The sequence below is a fragment of the Tursiops truncatus genome, chromosome 1 (assembly GCF_011762595.2).
Source record: "Tursiops truncatus isolate mTurTru1 chromosome 1, mTurTru1.mat.Y, whole genome shotgun sequence".
NCBI lineage: Eukaryota > Metazoa > Chordata > Mammalia > Artiodactyla > Delphinidae > Tursiops > Tursiops truncatus.
The window spans coordinates 169,876,756-169,891,492 of NC_047034.1; positions in this window are offsets into that span (position 1 = coordinate 169,876,756).

Sequence of the window (14,737 nt, forward strand, 5' to 3'; positions counted from 1 at the left end):
CGCCCACTGGGCTCTTAGATGAAGAGGGATGCTGAGTAATGACTAAGCTGCCATTTGCTGCAACTGTAGCTTCTGGTTGGCCCCCAGATGCAGAAGTTGGAAGCTCACAGCCCTGCTTGGGGGGATGGGAGGACCCCCACCCAGATGCAGAACCCAGGATGTGGAGGGAAGAAATGGTGACCTCATCTTGTCCCTGCCCCCCTCTCTCAAAGGTTTCCCCTCGTTCTCTCCTCCATTACAAGTGTTGAGGTATGGGATACCCGCCCCCCGCGCCCCCCCCCAATAACTGTGACCAACTACCCCAGTGTGCCTGGGACTAGGGAGCCTCCCAGGACAATTTTAAAGGCCAGACCATCCCAGGGAACCTGGGCTGAGGGCTCAGGCTTGGCAGGCGGTGTCTCCCCTTACCCCATTTCACCAGAACACACCTCCCGAGCCCCGTTACAGCCCTCACTGCACCAGATCAGAATTCTTTGTTTCAGTATTTGTTTTTATTTTAGACGGTGGGCTTCTGGAACATCTTACTCATGTCAGCGTCTCTGGCACCCAGCACAGGGCCTGGCACAGAGCAGGGGCCCACTTGAGTCGGTTGGATTATCGTCCGTCTGTCTGATTCACAGGAATGAATGAGAGAAGGAGTGAGGGAGTGAATGAGTCAGGAAACGAAGACCCCTTCCGGTTCCTTAGTATCTTAGAGCAGAAAGTTCCTTGTCTTTGTTTATTAATGTTTTCTTCCTCTCGCTCCTGATGATCTGGGGGTTTTCCGCTCACATCCTCTCGGGGTGGGGTCCTGGGGGTTGGTGAGTAGGTGCCCTTCAAGGGCAGAGTGGCCCCGGGGGTCTCAGTGCACCGTGTGAGGGAGCTGGGCCTGGGCTCTGGCAAGAGACTCTGTTCGGTCCCTGAAGTGCAGCCCATTCCCAGATCCCAGCTGTCAGAGCTGGAAGGACCTTCAGAGGTCATCCTGCTTAATCGCCTATTCTGCAGATGGAGAAACTGAGGCACAGGGCGGGCTCGGGGCTGCCCATCCTGCATGGCGAGGCAGCATCAGAGGCCCCAGACTCCACCCCCCCGCTCTCTCCTTGGTCCAAGCAACCCTGCTTCTGGGGACGATCAGACTCACCCTCTGCTGACTGGAGAGTGTCTTGCTGTGGGACTCAGTCCTCTCTGGCTTAGAACCCCCCCAAATTTCTGGGCTTGATCTCTGTCCCCTCCCATGTCTGTCCACCTCTGTCCCCCACTGACATGACCCCTCTCCACACCCTCAGAAGTCCTCTGCAGCTTGGTGGGTCCCCCAGCATTAAGTCCTCTTCAGGGAGCCTGGGGCAGCTCAGAGCTGCCCAAGTCACTACTGGGTCCATCACCTGTGACTGTCTGTCCGTTTCTCCTTCCGTGACCCTTCTTTGTCACCTGGTCTCTGCCGGACCCTGGAGGTACTGAGATAAACTCCCAGTCAAGTGAGACGGTGAACTTGTAGACAAATCCTAACACATCGGCGTGAAGAGGAGGGTCTGAGCAGGGGTCAGGAACACCTGAGATCGAGCTGAGTGCTTTGGGTTCCAAGTAGGGACATCCCCGCACCCCACCCCCCACTCTTTCCCATCCCTGCTGCTGCTGACGTCACCCCAGAGCCCAGGCAGGACACCCTCTGCTGAGTGACCATCATGCACTTGGCCTCCTTACTGCTTCCAGCACTGAAACTACCTCCTCGAGGGAACCACAGCGATGTGAGCATTTACTGAGCGCTTACTGTGAGCTGGCGGCAGATGCTCTGTCCCCACTGTCTCAGGCAGTGCTCGTGATGGTGTAAGACGGAGTGATTAATATCATCATTTCATAAACAAGAAAGCGGAGGCTTGTGGAGGAAATAGTGTGCCCTCCTGGGGTTATTCTCCTACTCAGTGGCTGAGCTGGGACAGGAGCCAGGTATGAGGACCTGCACGTGCCAAGTTGCTCCCCAAGGGCTCTGCCTGTCCGCCAAGGGCCCCGACAAACCCGCCACCTCCAGGCCACCCCAAAGTGACGCGACAGCTCAGAATGCTCTAAGCCTGCTCTCTGCTCACTCCTTGTCCTCTGAGTTCAGCCGTCACACGTTTGTTCCACCGATGAGCACGAGGGTCCACTCTGTGCCGGATGTGTCACAAGGAGGACTGACTTGCGTAGACACCCCATCTCCACCCTCAGGAGGGCTCAGGCTAGGACTGCTCTGAGATGAGACTGAGGTTCCCGTCTGTTCTTCTTCACTTACAGACGGTTCTCGAACCTTGCAGGTGATACGACTTGAACACTTTTAATTGACATCATTGCTAACTTTGTTTAATTTCTACTCTGTGGTTGACATCGTCATCTATTTACCTGAAGCAGCAGCAGTTAAAGGAAAGGGTTTTGAAATCAAGATGCAATTACTTATTGAATCAGGTAAGATTGCATTCACATGCAAGAGACAGGTAACCCAACAAACGGGGGTTTATTTTTTGCAGTGAACATGGAGTCCAGAATTCAGCCGTCCAGGTGCCGCTGAAGGAAGTCGTTGAGAGTGCAGCCTCGTTCTGTCTTTCTGCTTGCCACCCTGGGCATGTGACTTTCGTCTTCTTGGTTGCAAGATGGCTGCTGCACCACCAGCCATTGTGTTCACTTCCTGGGCAGGAGGATGCGGGAGGAGGGGGCAGTGCTTCTATTAGGAAAGGATAAACATTCCCGTAAAATCCCCAGCAGACTTCTATTTGCATCTCAAGGGCTGTAATTATTTCTCCTGTCTACACTGATTTGCAAACGAGGCTGGAGAATTCACCGTCCTGAATAAAATTAAGAAGAAAGAAAAGCACAGATATTGGATGGACAACTTGAAGTGTCCTCCCTCATTTATACAGCAGAATTAAAAAGTGCAACTATTGGCTTAATATCTGGCCTCAGAGTCCTCTTAGGGAAAAAACAATTTTTGCTTTGGAAAATACTTTGACAACCTTCTGAGGGTGGAAGATAAGGCTCAGAGAGCATGTCTATCTAGAAGTGGCAGATAGTTGAACTAGCAGCCTCTGATATGCATGGGAATCTTGGAGGTGTGGGAATTTGGAAAAGAGAGATCAGGTAGAGGGAGAGGGAAATTGGCAGTACAGTAAAGCTAAGGAAGAACGCTGTTGGTGGGATGACCAAATATTTTTTAAGAACAGAGATTTCTAGCAGCCAAATGTAAGTCATTTGCGATCCTGTGATATGAGAACCCCTGCCTCCAGACTCCTCCAGCCCTTCAGTCAAGTCTGTCCCGTTCACAAAAGCCTTGTAAGTTATTTGAAGGATATCAGGAGAAAGAGATGGCTTGCAGGTCTGGGAAGGGAACAGTGAGGGAGGAGAGATGAGGGTCAGATGGAGGGATTAGAAGAAGCAGGAAGTTGGACCCCAAGGTGAACAGGAATTCACAGGAAACTTAGAGATGTCACTGACCTCCTAGGGACACGTATCAGATATCTATTGCTACATAACAAACCCTCCTCAAATTTAGTGGCTAAAACAACAAAAATCACTTATTTTGAAGCTCTGCTAGGCTGGGTGCTTTTGCATCCATGATGGAGGTGACATTTTTCATCTTCAACAGAAACAGGGTGACCAGCTGGGGCTGAGCATGGGATGGCTTTCTGGTTTTTCTCAAAGGCAGGTGGCTGTAATTCTCTTTCTCTCTTTTTTTGCAGGATTATGAAGTCACACTGGATTCCTGGAATATCAGACCCTCCCATATCCAAACACGAGAAGAAAAACGTGTTCTGATGCCCAAAAAAGTGCATTTTTTAATTATCCACACCACTGTTCCCTCCCATTAATATGGGAGATCAAGAGTCGAGTGTACGGTATTTACAATAATAATCCCAGGCCTGACACTGTTACTTTCAAACAGCTCCTCATCTACTCTTGTGTTTGCTGTGCATGAGTGTGCTTTGAGAGCGCTTGGGCTAGGTTGGGTGGCCTCTTCATTTTGGGCATGACAAATGGAAATTCAGACAGGGAGGAAGCCTTGGTGGAGCTGGAGTAGGGGAGCGGTGGAGACAGGCTGCAAAGGTAGGTTCCCTGGGTGCCCTCCTTATTAAGGGGAGGAGCAGTCTCTCCTGAGCTAAGACTGGGGGTCAGTGTGTGGGTGGGGACAGCACTTGCAGCCAGCAGACCTGGTCGAATCCCAACTTGGTCACTTGCTAGCTGGGTAACCTTGAGCAAAGCTCTTAGCCTCTCCGAGCCTCAGTTTCCCAGACAGCAAAATGGGAATAGGACCACGTGTCTTGCAGGTATATTGTGGGGCTTGCCGGGGTGTCCCATGTGACAGGACCCAGCCTGTGCGTGGTACGTGGTAGGGCTGTAACACTGTCCTCCCTGTCTTTGCTCTCCTGGCCAGATGGCAGGGTGATGTCCTCTCTTGTGTCATCCTCTGCATGGCCCCAGGACTGTCCCTCTTCACAACTCTCCTGTGGGAGCAGCAGGAAGGGAAGGAGGAAACAAGAGGCAGGAGGCAGGGGCTTCCTGAAGTGACATGTTAGCAGGCAGTCTGCATGCCCAGGATCACCGTGGCGATGAAGCTTGCGGCTTTCGGATAACTCCTTGCTGTCACGTACGGATTTCTCAAGGGGGCTGTGCAGGGGAAGAATCCTCTCCCGAGCAGGGTTCCCTCCTGGAAGGGGGTAACGCGGAACGTGCCAGGACCTTCTGTGGCCCCAGAGCAGGAGGGGTAGGCAGGCCAGGCCAAGAACTTGCTCAGGTGGCCTGAGAGTGACTGGTTTCTCCTCGCCCGCTGCGGGCTGCACAGCCTCATTTCTCCCAGATGACAGCCTCCTTGGGCTTCTCATTGTGGGGGCCAGCCTTGTCTTCCAGGAGAGGGTTGAGTTCCGAGATGGGCTAGCTCTTTGACTCCGGCAAATTATTGTGCTTCTCTGAGCGTCAGTCTCATCAGTGATGACTCTGTATTAGATTCCTGCAGCTGCTATAACAAATCATCACAAACCCCGCGCCTTAGGAAAGCACACACTTAGTCTCCCACAGTTTTGGAGTCCAGAAGTCCAAACTCAGTGTCACTGGGCTGAAATCAAGGTGTCACTGGGGCTGCACTCCCTCCAGAGGCTCAGGGGAGAATCTGTTCCTTGACTCTTGCAGTTCCTGGTGGCTGGCGGTATTCCTTGGCTTGTGGCCGCATCACTCCAATCCTCAAGGCCAGCATCTTTAAATCTCTCTCTGCTCCGTCCTTATGTCACCTTCTCCTCTATGTATGAAAGCTCCCTCTCCCTCACTCTTATAAGGATACTTGTGATGGCATGTAGGTCTCACTCAGATAATCCAGGATAATCTGCCCATCTCAAAATCCTTAATCACACCCTTTTCCAAAGAAGGTAACATTTAGAGGTTCTGGAGATTATGATCTGACATCATTGGGAGCCATTATTCTGCCTCCTAGAAGCCTATAAACCATTTATACAATACTCAAAAAATGGTATCAAGGGCTACAAGTGCAGACTCTGAAGCCAGCCTGCTGGGCTTCCATCCTCCCAACTGCGATATAGGCCTCAAGAGGGAGGAAGGGACATTAGGAAAGCTTGAGCAGGATTTGACTAGCGACAGAGGTCAGGGAAGGCTCCCTGGAGGAGGTGATGGCTAGGACATCAGGAGTTGACTGGGCAGAATGGTGTGATGAGTGTCCTGGGCAGAAGGGACAGGCTGGCCGGGTGGAGGAATGGCAAGGTTGTTCGTGAGAGTGGAGAAGAGCTAGGTAGGGGGGATTCGAGGAGCAGCGGGGGAGGTGGTTAGGGGCAAGCTTTGCTCTCTATCCTGAGGACTGCTGTCTCCATCTTAAGAGCAAGGGAAGCCAGTGAGGCATTTTAAGTGGGACTGACATAATCTGATGTGTCCTGTGTCTTGACAAGATTGTTCTGTGCAGGGTGAAGGAAGCGCTAGAGGAACCGGAGCTGATATAAGGAGCTGAGATGGGAATTTCTTGGAGCAGCCCACACGAGAGGAAGAGGCTGATTAAGGAAGATGGAGCAGATAGAAGTGAGGGCTTCAAGAGCCGGTTAGGAGGTAAACTGGCAGCACCTGGTGGAGGATTTGTTCTGGGGACGAGCTTGCGGGAGGGGTAAGTGTGACTCACCAGGTTCTGACCTGAGTGTCTGGGTGATGGTGCCTGAGACAGGAAACACAGGAAGAGGATTGGATCGGGGGATGGAGGGGACTGCAGTGAGGGTCATCTCGGAAACACTGAGTTTGAGTACCCAATAACTTCTGGAAGAGTTTGGGCTCCAAGGGGCTGTACACGAGCTCAGGAAGATGAGCGTCCACCCACCCCCTCCACTGGCCCTGCCCACTCAGGAAGGGTGGCCTGGGGCAGGGCCAGCCTAGATCAGCCTTTTCAGGCAGCATCAGGATCTGATCTTGGGACAGTCTTTATCCAGTGAGTGCATTGCATTGGGGATTATGCTCAGACCAGATCAGGTTGGGTTTGGGGCTCCACTCTGCACTCCCCCCAAACCTTGGCCAAATCCAATGTATGATTAACACATCCCAGGACCAGAAACCCTACACTGCTGTTGCTGCTGCTTTTCCTCCGCTTCCTTCTCCTTCCCCTCCTCCTTCTCCTTCCCCTCCTCTTTCTTTTACCTCCTCCTCCTTTTTTTTTTTATTTTTATTTTTTCAGTATGTGGGCCTCTCACTATTGCGGCCCCTCCCGTTGTGGAGCACAGGCTCCGGACGCGCAGGCTCAGCGGCCATGGCTCACGGGCCCAGCCGCTCCGCGGCATGTGGGATCTTCCCGGACCGGGGCACAAACCCGTGTCCCCTGCATCGTCAGGCAGACTCTCAACCACTGTGCCACCAGGGAAGCCCGAGCAACTATTTTGTTTTCTCTTCACAAACCCTGGAAATCTGATTATTGAATACATTTGCCCTTCTTGCTTTGGCTACTAGGAAGCTCGAACTCAGGAAGTGACTCAACTCAGGTAGACTGAGTTGTCTGTAAAGGACATGTACTGTCATGTAAAGGACATGACTTTTTATAACTTAGTAAAACTCCTTGCTTTTCCTTTGTCCTGTCTCCGCATCAATGTTTTGTATCTGGTTAAATGTATTTACAAAGTTGCCTCAAGCCTTTTTTCTTTTTGGCGGAATGAGACAGTATATACAAACAAACCAATAAAACCAATGGAACGAACATTTGTGGGTTGATTTTAAAATGGACTGTTTCTGTATTGCAATGGCATTGAAAAGGAGAGTCTGTTTGGAGAGTTTTGTGGTTCATCCTCCTGCCAGGGGAACAGTTGTCTCTTAATTTATCTGCTGAGCGAGTTTGGATTTTGGTCCAGTGCTTAGCAAATCAGCCAGATGTGATTTTAGGACATACATGAAAAGATCCCATAAAGGGCTTGCATAACTTGGGCAAATGCATTATGGATAACAGACCAGGCAGGGGTCAGAGAGGTGAGTGAGGGGCAGGTGGGGAATCCTGTCGGGTGGGTTGGGTGGTCTCCGCTCTCCTAATTAGCCAGGAAAAGTTTTACAGAGGCTGGGTCTAGGGTGAATGCTGGGGTTGGCATCAGGGTCAGGTCTTTGGGGATGGGGTCTATGGGCTCAGCTGTCAATCAGCCAGGACATAGAGAGCTGACCATGCTTTCACAGAGGCTGGATGATTACGCTGCTGTCACCCCACCCAGGGGTTGTCTCAGTGAACAAGCGCTCATCCTGCTGACTCCAGCCTCACCACAATTGATCGGCTGCCCCTGGGTGGGCCCTGTGGTTGGCGCCAGGACTTTGCACGTGCTGCCTGCTGCAGGGACCACTCTTCAACATGTGTGGAGGCAGTGTGTCCAGAAGCTGGAACCGGATCCTTGCTCCACCTACTGTCTCTACGATCTCAGGTAAGTTCTTCAGCCTCCCTGTGCCCCCGTTTCTTCCCTGTTAAATGGGGATGACAGGTGTACCTGCCTTGTTGGGTTGTTTTGAGTCCTGGGGAGTTAACTTCGGTAATGTTTACAAAAGCGCCTGCCACAGCGTTTGCTGCTGTTTTATTATCTCTCCTGAAGGCTTCCCCTGGCTGGTCTCTGTTCTGCCAGCTTTCAGCATCTCCCTGAAGCCTTCCCTGACCATCCCCTGCCCAAGGCTGGGTAAAAGGTTTCCCTCTGGGCTTCTGCAGACAATCTTGCAAACATCTGTCTTTGTTGGCTGTTTCTGCATCCTCCCCTAGACCCTGAGCCCTTCAAGGGCTGCGGTTGAGTCTGGTATATCTCTGTGTGTGTCTGGTGCCCAGCCCCGCAGCATGGCCTGGGGATGCAGGATGCCAACAACAACAGAGAAGAAATACTTCCAAGAGCTGAGGGTACCACGGACATCACTTGAGCCCATGCCCTTCTGCCCCCAGCCCCCCGGAGGTACAGAGCGGAGTATATCCCTCCTCTGAGGGGCTGCCGGGACACGTGGGTGTGATGATGCATTTCTGGCCGCTCCTCTGAGTGGGGCTGTTTCCAAGTCCAATTTCATCTGGATATTCTCCAGGTGAACAAATGGCTCCTGCCATATGGAGGCTGTGAATAAGAAAGATGCCTCTCATCTATCCCAGGGAGGTCGTGTGACATAGCGGTGAGGGCTCAGGCTCCAGAGCTAGGGGCTGGGGTTCAAGTCTGCAACCTCTCCGTGCCTCAGTTTCTTCAACTGAAACATAAAGTTAATAACAGTACTTGTCTCCTAGGATTTCTATGACAATTAGAGTTAATATTATAAATCTCTGGCATAGTGCCAGCCACAGAGTAATCGTTCAATAAAAGGTAGGTGGTATCATCATTCTTGTTATTATCGTTCTCTATTTTTTAATGACGATGGCCTTCAGAAGGAATTGAAGCTCTGAATGACGATGATTCCTGTGGTCCTTCCCCCGCAGCAGTAAGATCCGAACTATTTTCTGTGGTGCCAAGCGGGAAAGCCACTGATGAAAACATACTTTCACTACCTCCTCCTTGGCACCCTCTTGGCGCTGTCTTCATGTCATTATCATCAATTCTCATCCATTGAATGAGCGTGTGTCCTGTGCCTTTTCTATGTTATCTTACTAGGTCTTCGTGATCACCCTGTAATAACAAAAGTAAGGCTCAGAGAGGTGAAGTGACTTGCCCAGGGTCACACAGGTTGAAAATAGAAAGATTCAAAGACCATTTGGTTTGGCTCCAAATCTCACACTCTTTCCACCAGGTGACACTGGTTCAATGCCTGTCGTGGCATGTGATACGTAACAGGCACTTGGGAAAGAATTCCTGTGGTGAACGATGGTATTTACTGTGTTAGACACTGAGTATAGAAAGGGGAATAGGATGTGGATCAATGGTCTTACAGTCCAGTGGGCTTGAATGTGTTGGCCATTCAGTGCTCCCAGAATCCAGTGGGCATTTATCTCTGAAGGATGCTGGGGCCCATCGTCATGGTTGCTTGCCCTTGAGCTATCACTGCCTTTTTTCTTTGATAGCAGAACGTCCCTGCCTGTCTAGTTCTGGCTAATGAGCTGGAAGGGGAAATCTGCTGGGGGAGGGAGCTTCCTCTTTGACAAGAGAGGAAGAAGCCAGGGAAAAGCTCTGCCTCTTGCCTGCCCTTGTGTGCTACTTTAACATGGTCATGGACTGTCTTACACCTGAATGATGTCCGCAGTCTTGTGATCCTGAGAGCAAGGTCAGAGAATTGCAGAGGCTCCCTGCACTCTGATTGTTAGTGAACCCCTGCCCCATTCTCACAGTGTCTCACCTCTGGACTTCTGAGAAACTACAGGAGAATGCATAGGAAAAATATACCTCCCTGGGTTTCAGCCACCATCAGTCAGGGATTCTATTACTTGCAGCCAAAACATTCCCAACAGATACAGAAGCCACCTGGAAATGAGAAGAGTAGGGAATCTGACATCATAAGACCTGGCCAGATACTCATCTCTATCATGCAGCCAGCATTTTGGACGATCATTAAGTGATATGCATTTCAGTTTCCTGATACATAAGATAGAGCTTGTTCTGAGGCTACAGGGAGACCAAAACAAGTGTCCCCTGGCTGGGCGTAGAAGAAGTGCCCTTTAGTTGTGTTTCGTTGTGTAATGAGCACCTAGTGTGGACAGAGGGCCCCTTCGAGTATTTAAAATGAGGCACGTAAAGGAGCTTTGAAAAAGCAAAGGGACCCGTGAGAACCAGAGGCGGGGCTGTCCTCCTGGGGCAGGGCCGGATCAGGAGTCATTAGCTAGGGCGCTGCTGGCGGCACGGCTGCACCGGAGCCTAGAGGAACCAAGGGCTTGGGTAGGAAGACTAGGTCAAAAGTTAAGTCAGGAGAAATGTAAGAAAGCAGAAATGAAAGGATTTGGAGGACAAACAAGAAGATCCAGAGTACAGCAAGATAAGGTTGGAAGACAAGTGACGGCAGTGGTTCTCAAAGTGAGGGCCCGGGATCAGAAGCAGCAGCATTACCTGGTGACTTGCTAGGAATGCAGGTTCTCAGGCTCTACCCAGACCTGCTGAATCACAGTACCTGAGGTTGGGGACCACAATCTGTTTGAACAGGACCTCCAGGAAGTTCTGATGTACGCTGAAGTTTCAGAACAGCTGAGGTTCAAGACTTGGGCTGTGATCAGTAGGTGGGTACTCCAATGCCCCCTTGGCCAAGTGCCTCTACTAGGGGGACAGCGAGGTAGATTTAAGGAAGTCACACGAGTTTGGGGAGAGTATTAAGTGAATTTGTAGATGGGGCACAGGAAGCCCTTATCCCTGTGTTCTTGCTGCTGTGCAGGGTGCTGCGCCCAGGGATTTGGAATAGAACTTGAGCCAGTGAATGCTGATCCAGCTTTCTAGGAAAGAATAGGAGAAAGGAGTGTGTGTGTGTGTGTGTGCGTGTGCTGTGTAGACGTAGCTGGAGAGACCCGCTGACATCCTGCCACAGCTTGAGGCAGCCCCTAATTGGAATCCATTTCTCTCTCTCCCCAGCTGCTGGCTCAGCTCAGTGGAGTAGCGACATGCTGACAGCAGCCGGCAGTCCTGGCTGTGTCCCCCCTCTCTGGTTGAGGAAGGGGCTCTATGTAGGACATCGATGCCAGCTGGGCAGCCTGCCCGCTGATGGATGAAGCTGTAAGGAACATCCTTATTGGGGGCCAGCTCCCTGCCCCCCTGCCTGGCTCTGGAGTTCCAGAATGCCTGTGGGGCTGCCCTAGCATGGGGGGCCTCTCCTGGGAACTCATTTAGCAGCTATGTGCTTAAAAGACAGCAGGTTCCTAAATGCTAACTTTATGTATGCTTAGTTCCCAAGTGGGGCAGTCCCATTGCCGAGATGAAGAACCAGCTGCATTTAGGTTGCAAACAGTTCCAATTAGCTTCCTTTTCTCTGTCTTCGTTTATATTGCATGAGACGTGGGAGGCAGAGAGGAGCATGCTGGGAGGCAGAGAGGAGCATGCTGGGAGGCAGAGGCACTTCTCTGGTTGCCTGGCCTCTGCCTCCTCCTCCCCTCCCCTTCATCCTTATCCTTCCATGAGGATTGTCTATATTCACTCTGGTCCTGGCTCCCCAGCATCTTTCTCACCTGCCCCAGACTTCTCATCACCCTGGCGACTGCATCAGTACCCACCCCAGTGACTGTTGTGATGCCTCCTGCATGGTCTCCCTGTGTCTCTTTCCCAGGGCTCACTTCTCCATTAGGCACAGTGCCTAGGACTCCCAGTACTTCTAGGGGGCCCATGAAGATACTTTAATTTCTTTCAAAATCAGAAGAAAACAATTAAATTTTAGGTCAAAGAAAATGTTTTTAATATGTAATACGAATATATTTGCATTTACACCAACACAGTGGTAAAACAGTTTATAATATTCTTTATGGAGGAAGGGGCCCATGAAGGCAAGAGTGAGAGTCACAATGTGGCTCCACTCCCTCCCCCCAATCCATCTTTTACTTTATTTAAATTTCCAAATCCATCTTTTACTTTATTTAAAAATCCAAGCCTGGCTATGTCCCTTTGCTGCTTGTAGTGTGATATGCAGAAAGACCCAAAGTGACCCTGGTGACAGACTCTGGGCTAGCTGGAAAGTAAACCAGAGAGAACTGAGTGTCCCTCCCCCCCGCTATTTCTAGTGGGGGTCTGCACCCTATCTCAGCTTTCCATGGGACTGGGGACTGTCTCCTTCTTGGTAGAGGAGTTGCAATACCTCCTGGGCACTGCGGTCTTCAGGCACTGGACAGTTGGTATTCCTGGGCAACTCCTGCAAGCTGCTGACCCCTCTATTGGGTCACTCAGTGCTAAGTGGTCTATTGTAGTCCCCCCGTATGGTTTCTCAAGCTGTCACTTTAAGAAGGGAGAGTCCCTCCACTGGAATGGCAGGCCCAGCTTAAACTACTCCAAGTGGTGTGGAATTTGTTCTATGTCTTGCCAAATGTCAGGCAGAGGCCAAAGGGCCCTGCCTTGTAGGACACTTTAACCCTGAGTCTCTAGTGCCCGCAAGGTCAGATCTGCACTTCTTAGCCTGGCTCACCAGTCTCTCCAGGTTCTGGCCCTGGAGAATTCTCTTGCTTCTCTCCACCTTCTTGCCCATTTTGCTTATCAGTCCTGAATATACAGGCCATTTTAGGTTTCTGAGTTTTGCACACAGTCTTCTCCCTGCCTGGAGAGTCATCCTCCACCTCTCTTCCTGGCCCACAGAGGGGAACTTCCACTCATCCGTCAGAACCCCATTAAAGTATCACCTTTTCATTGAAGGCTTTCTGGAGCCTCCTTATCCTTATTCCAAAATATATGTAAGAGAAGGAGTTCAGAATTACTTTTAGCTTTTCATTCTCCTCCCCCACCTGGAGGCGGGAGAGGCCAGTATTATTTATTTATTATTAGAAAGAAAGGATGGAAGGGAGGAAGGGAGGGAGGGAGGGAGAAAGGGAGAGAGGGAAGGAAGGGACTCCCTTCTAACTACCTCTCTGAATTCATGAATGTTAACATTGCCCTGTATGAGTCACATCCTTTCGTAGCATAAGAGAATTTAAAAACGACTCATAAAGCCGAAGTCCCTTTTTCCCCTCTCAGTCCCAATTCTCCTTCCTTATTCCTCAGAGACAATTATGATCATGACTTTCTTTTAGTCCTTTCTGTTCATGATTTTACATTTTTACTATATGTGTTTGTATTTAAAACAATATGTAGGGGCTTTTGTGTGTTTAAACATATTGTATGAGTGACACATTGTATTTAACCTTCTGAAGTTTGTTTTATTCCCCCAGTACCATGTGAGTGCTCTATCTATGCTGATACACACAGGTCTATTTCATTCATGTTAACAGCCCAGCCCCTGTATTGCTATATAACACATGAAAGATGCTCCCCTATTGAAGAACATTGTTTCCTTTTCTTTTCAGTTACAATCAATACCGTGAATGGATTTCTAGGTTTATAGATACCTAGCAGGAAAGTGCTGGGTCATAGAATAGGTGCCTGTTTAACTTATCTAGTTACAACAACACTGTTTTCCAGGATGATTTTCCCAATCACATCCCAACAGCATGAGAGATCCTGGCTGGACAAGGAGGGTGGGACTAAATTTTGGGGGAAGAGGCAATATGATCTGTATGCAATATAATTCAACTTTATTTTTTAAATATTACTTCTCAGATTAGTAGTGAAGTTGTATGTTTAGCATACATTTGTCAGCCCTTTAAGTATTCTCTCGTATTTCCTCCTTGTATTTCTTAACATTTTTTTATTCAGTTTTTAAAAATCAGGTTGTTTGCCATTTTGAATTCTAGGAGTATTATGTATTCTGAATATTATTATTATTATTATTATTATTATTATTATTTCTGCGGTACGCGGGCCTCTCACTGCTGTGGCCTCTTCCGTTGCAGAGCACAGGCTCTGGATGCGCTGGCTCAGCGGCCATGGCTCACGGGCCCAGCCGCTCCGCAGCATGTGGGATCTTCCCGGACCGGGGCACGAACCCGTGTCCCCTGCATCGGCAGGCGGACTCTCAACCACTGCGCCACCAGGGAAGCCCTGAATATTATTTTTATACGGTTGCAACTACCTTCTCCAAATGTGTTGCTGGGCTTTAACTTTGTTTTGTGATGGTTTTAGCATACAGAAATTTGAGTATCTGATGTAGTCAAATTTAATTTTTTTTTTACATCTTTATTGGAGTATAATTGCTTTACAATGGTGTGTTAGTTTCTGCTTTATAACAAAGTGAATCAGTTATACATATACATATGTTCCCATATCCCTTCCCTCTTGCGTCTCCCTCCCTCCCACCCACCCTATCCCACCCCTCTAGGTGGTCACAAACCACCTAGCTGATCTCCCTGTGCTATGCGGCTGCTTCCCACTAGCTATCTACCTTATGTTTGGTAGTGTATATATGTCCATGCCTCTCTCTCGCTTTGTCACAGCTTACCCTTCCCCCTCCCCATATCCTCAAGTCCATGCTCTAGTAGGTCTGTGTCTTTATTCCCGTCTTACCCCTAGGTACTTCGTGACTTTTTTTTTCCCTTAGATTTCATATATATGTGTTAGCATAAGGTATTTGTTTTTCTCTTTCTGACTTACTTCACTCTGTATGACAGACTCTAGGTCCATCCACCTCACTACAAATAACTCAATTTCGTTTCTTTTTATGGCTGAGTAATATTGCATTGTATATATGTGCCACATCTTCTTTATCCATTCATCTGTTGATGGACACTTAGGTTGCTTCCATGTCCTGGCTATTGTAAATAGTGCTGCAATGAACATTTTGG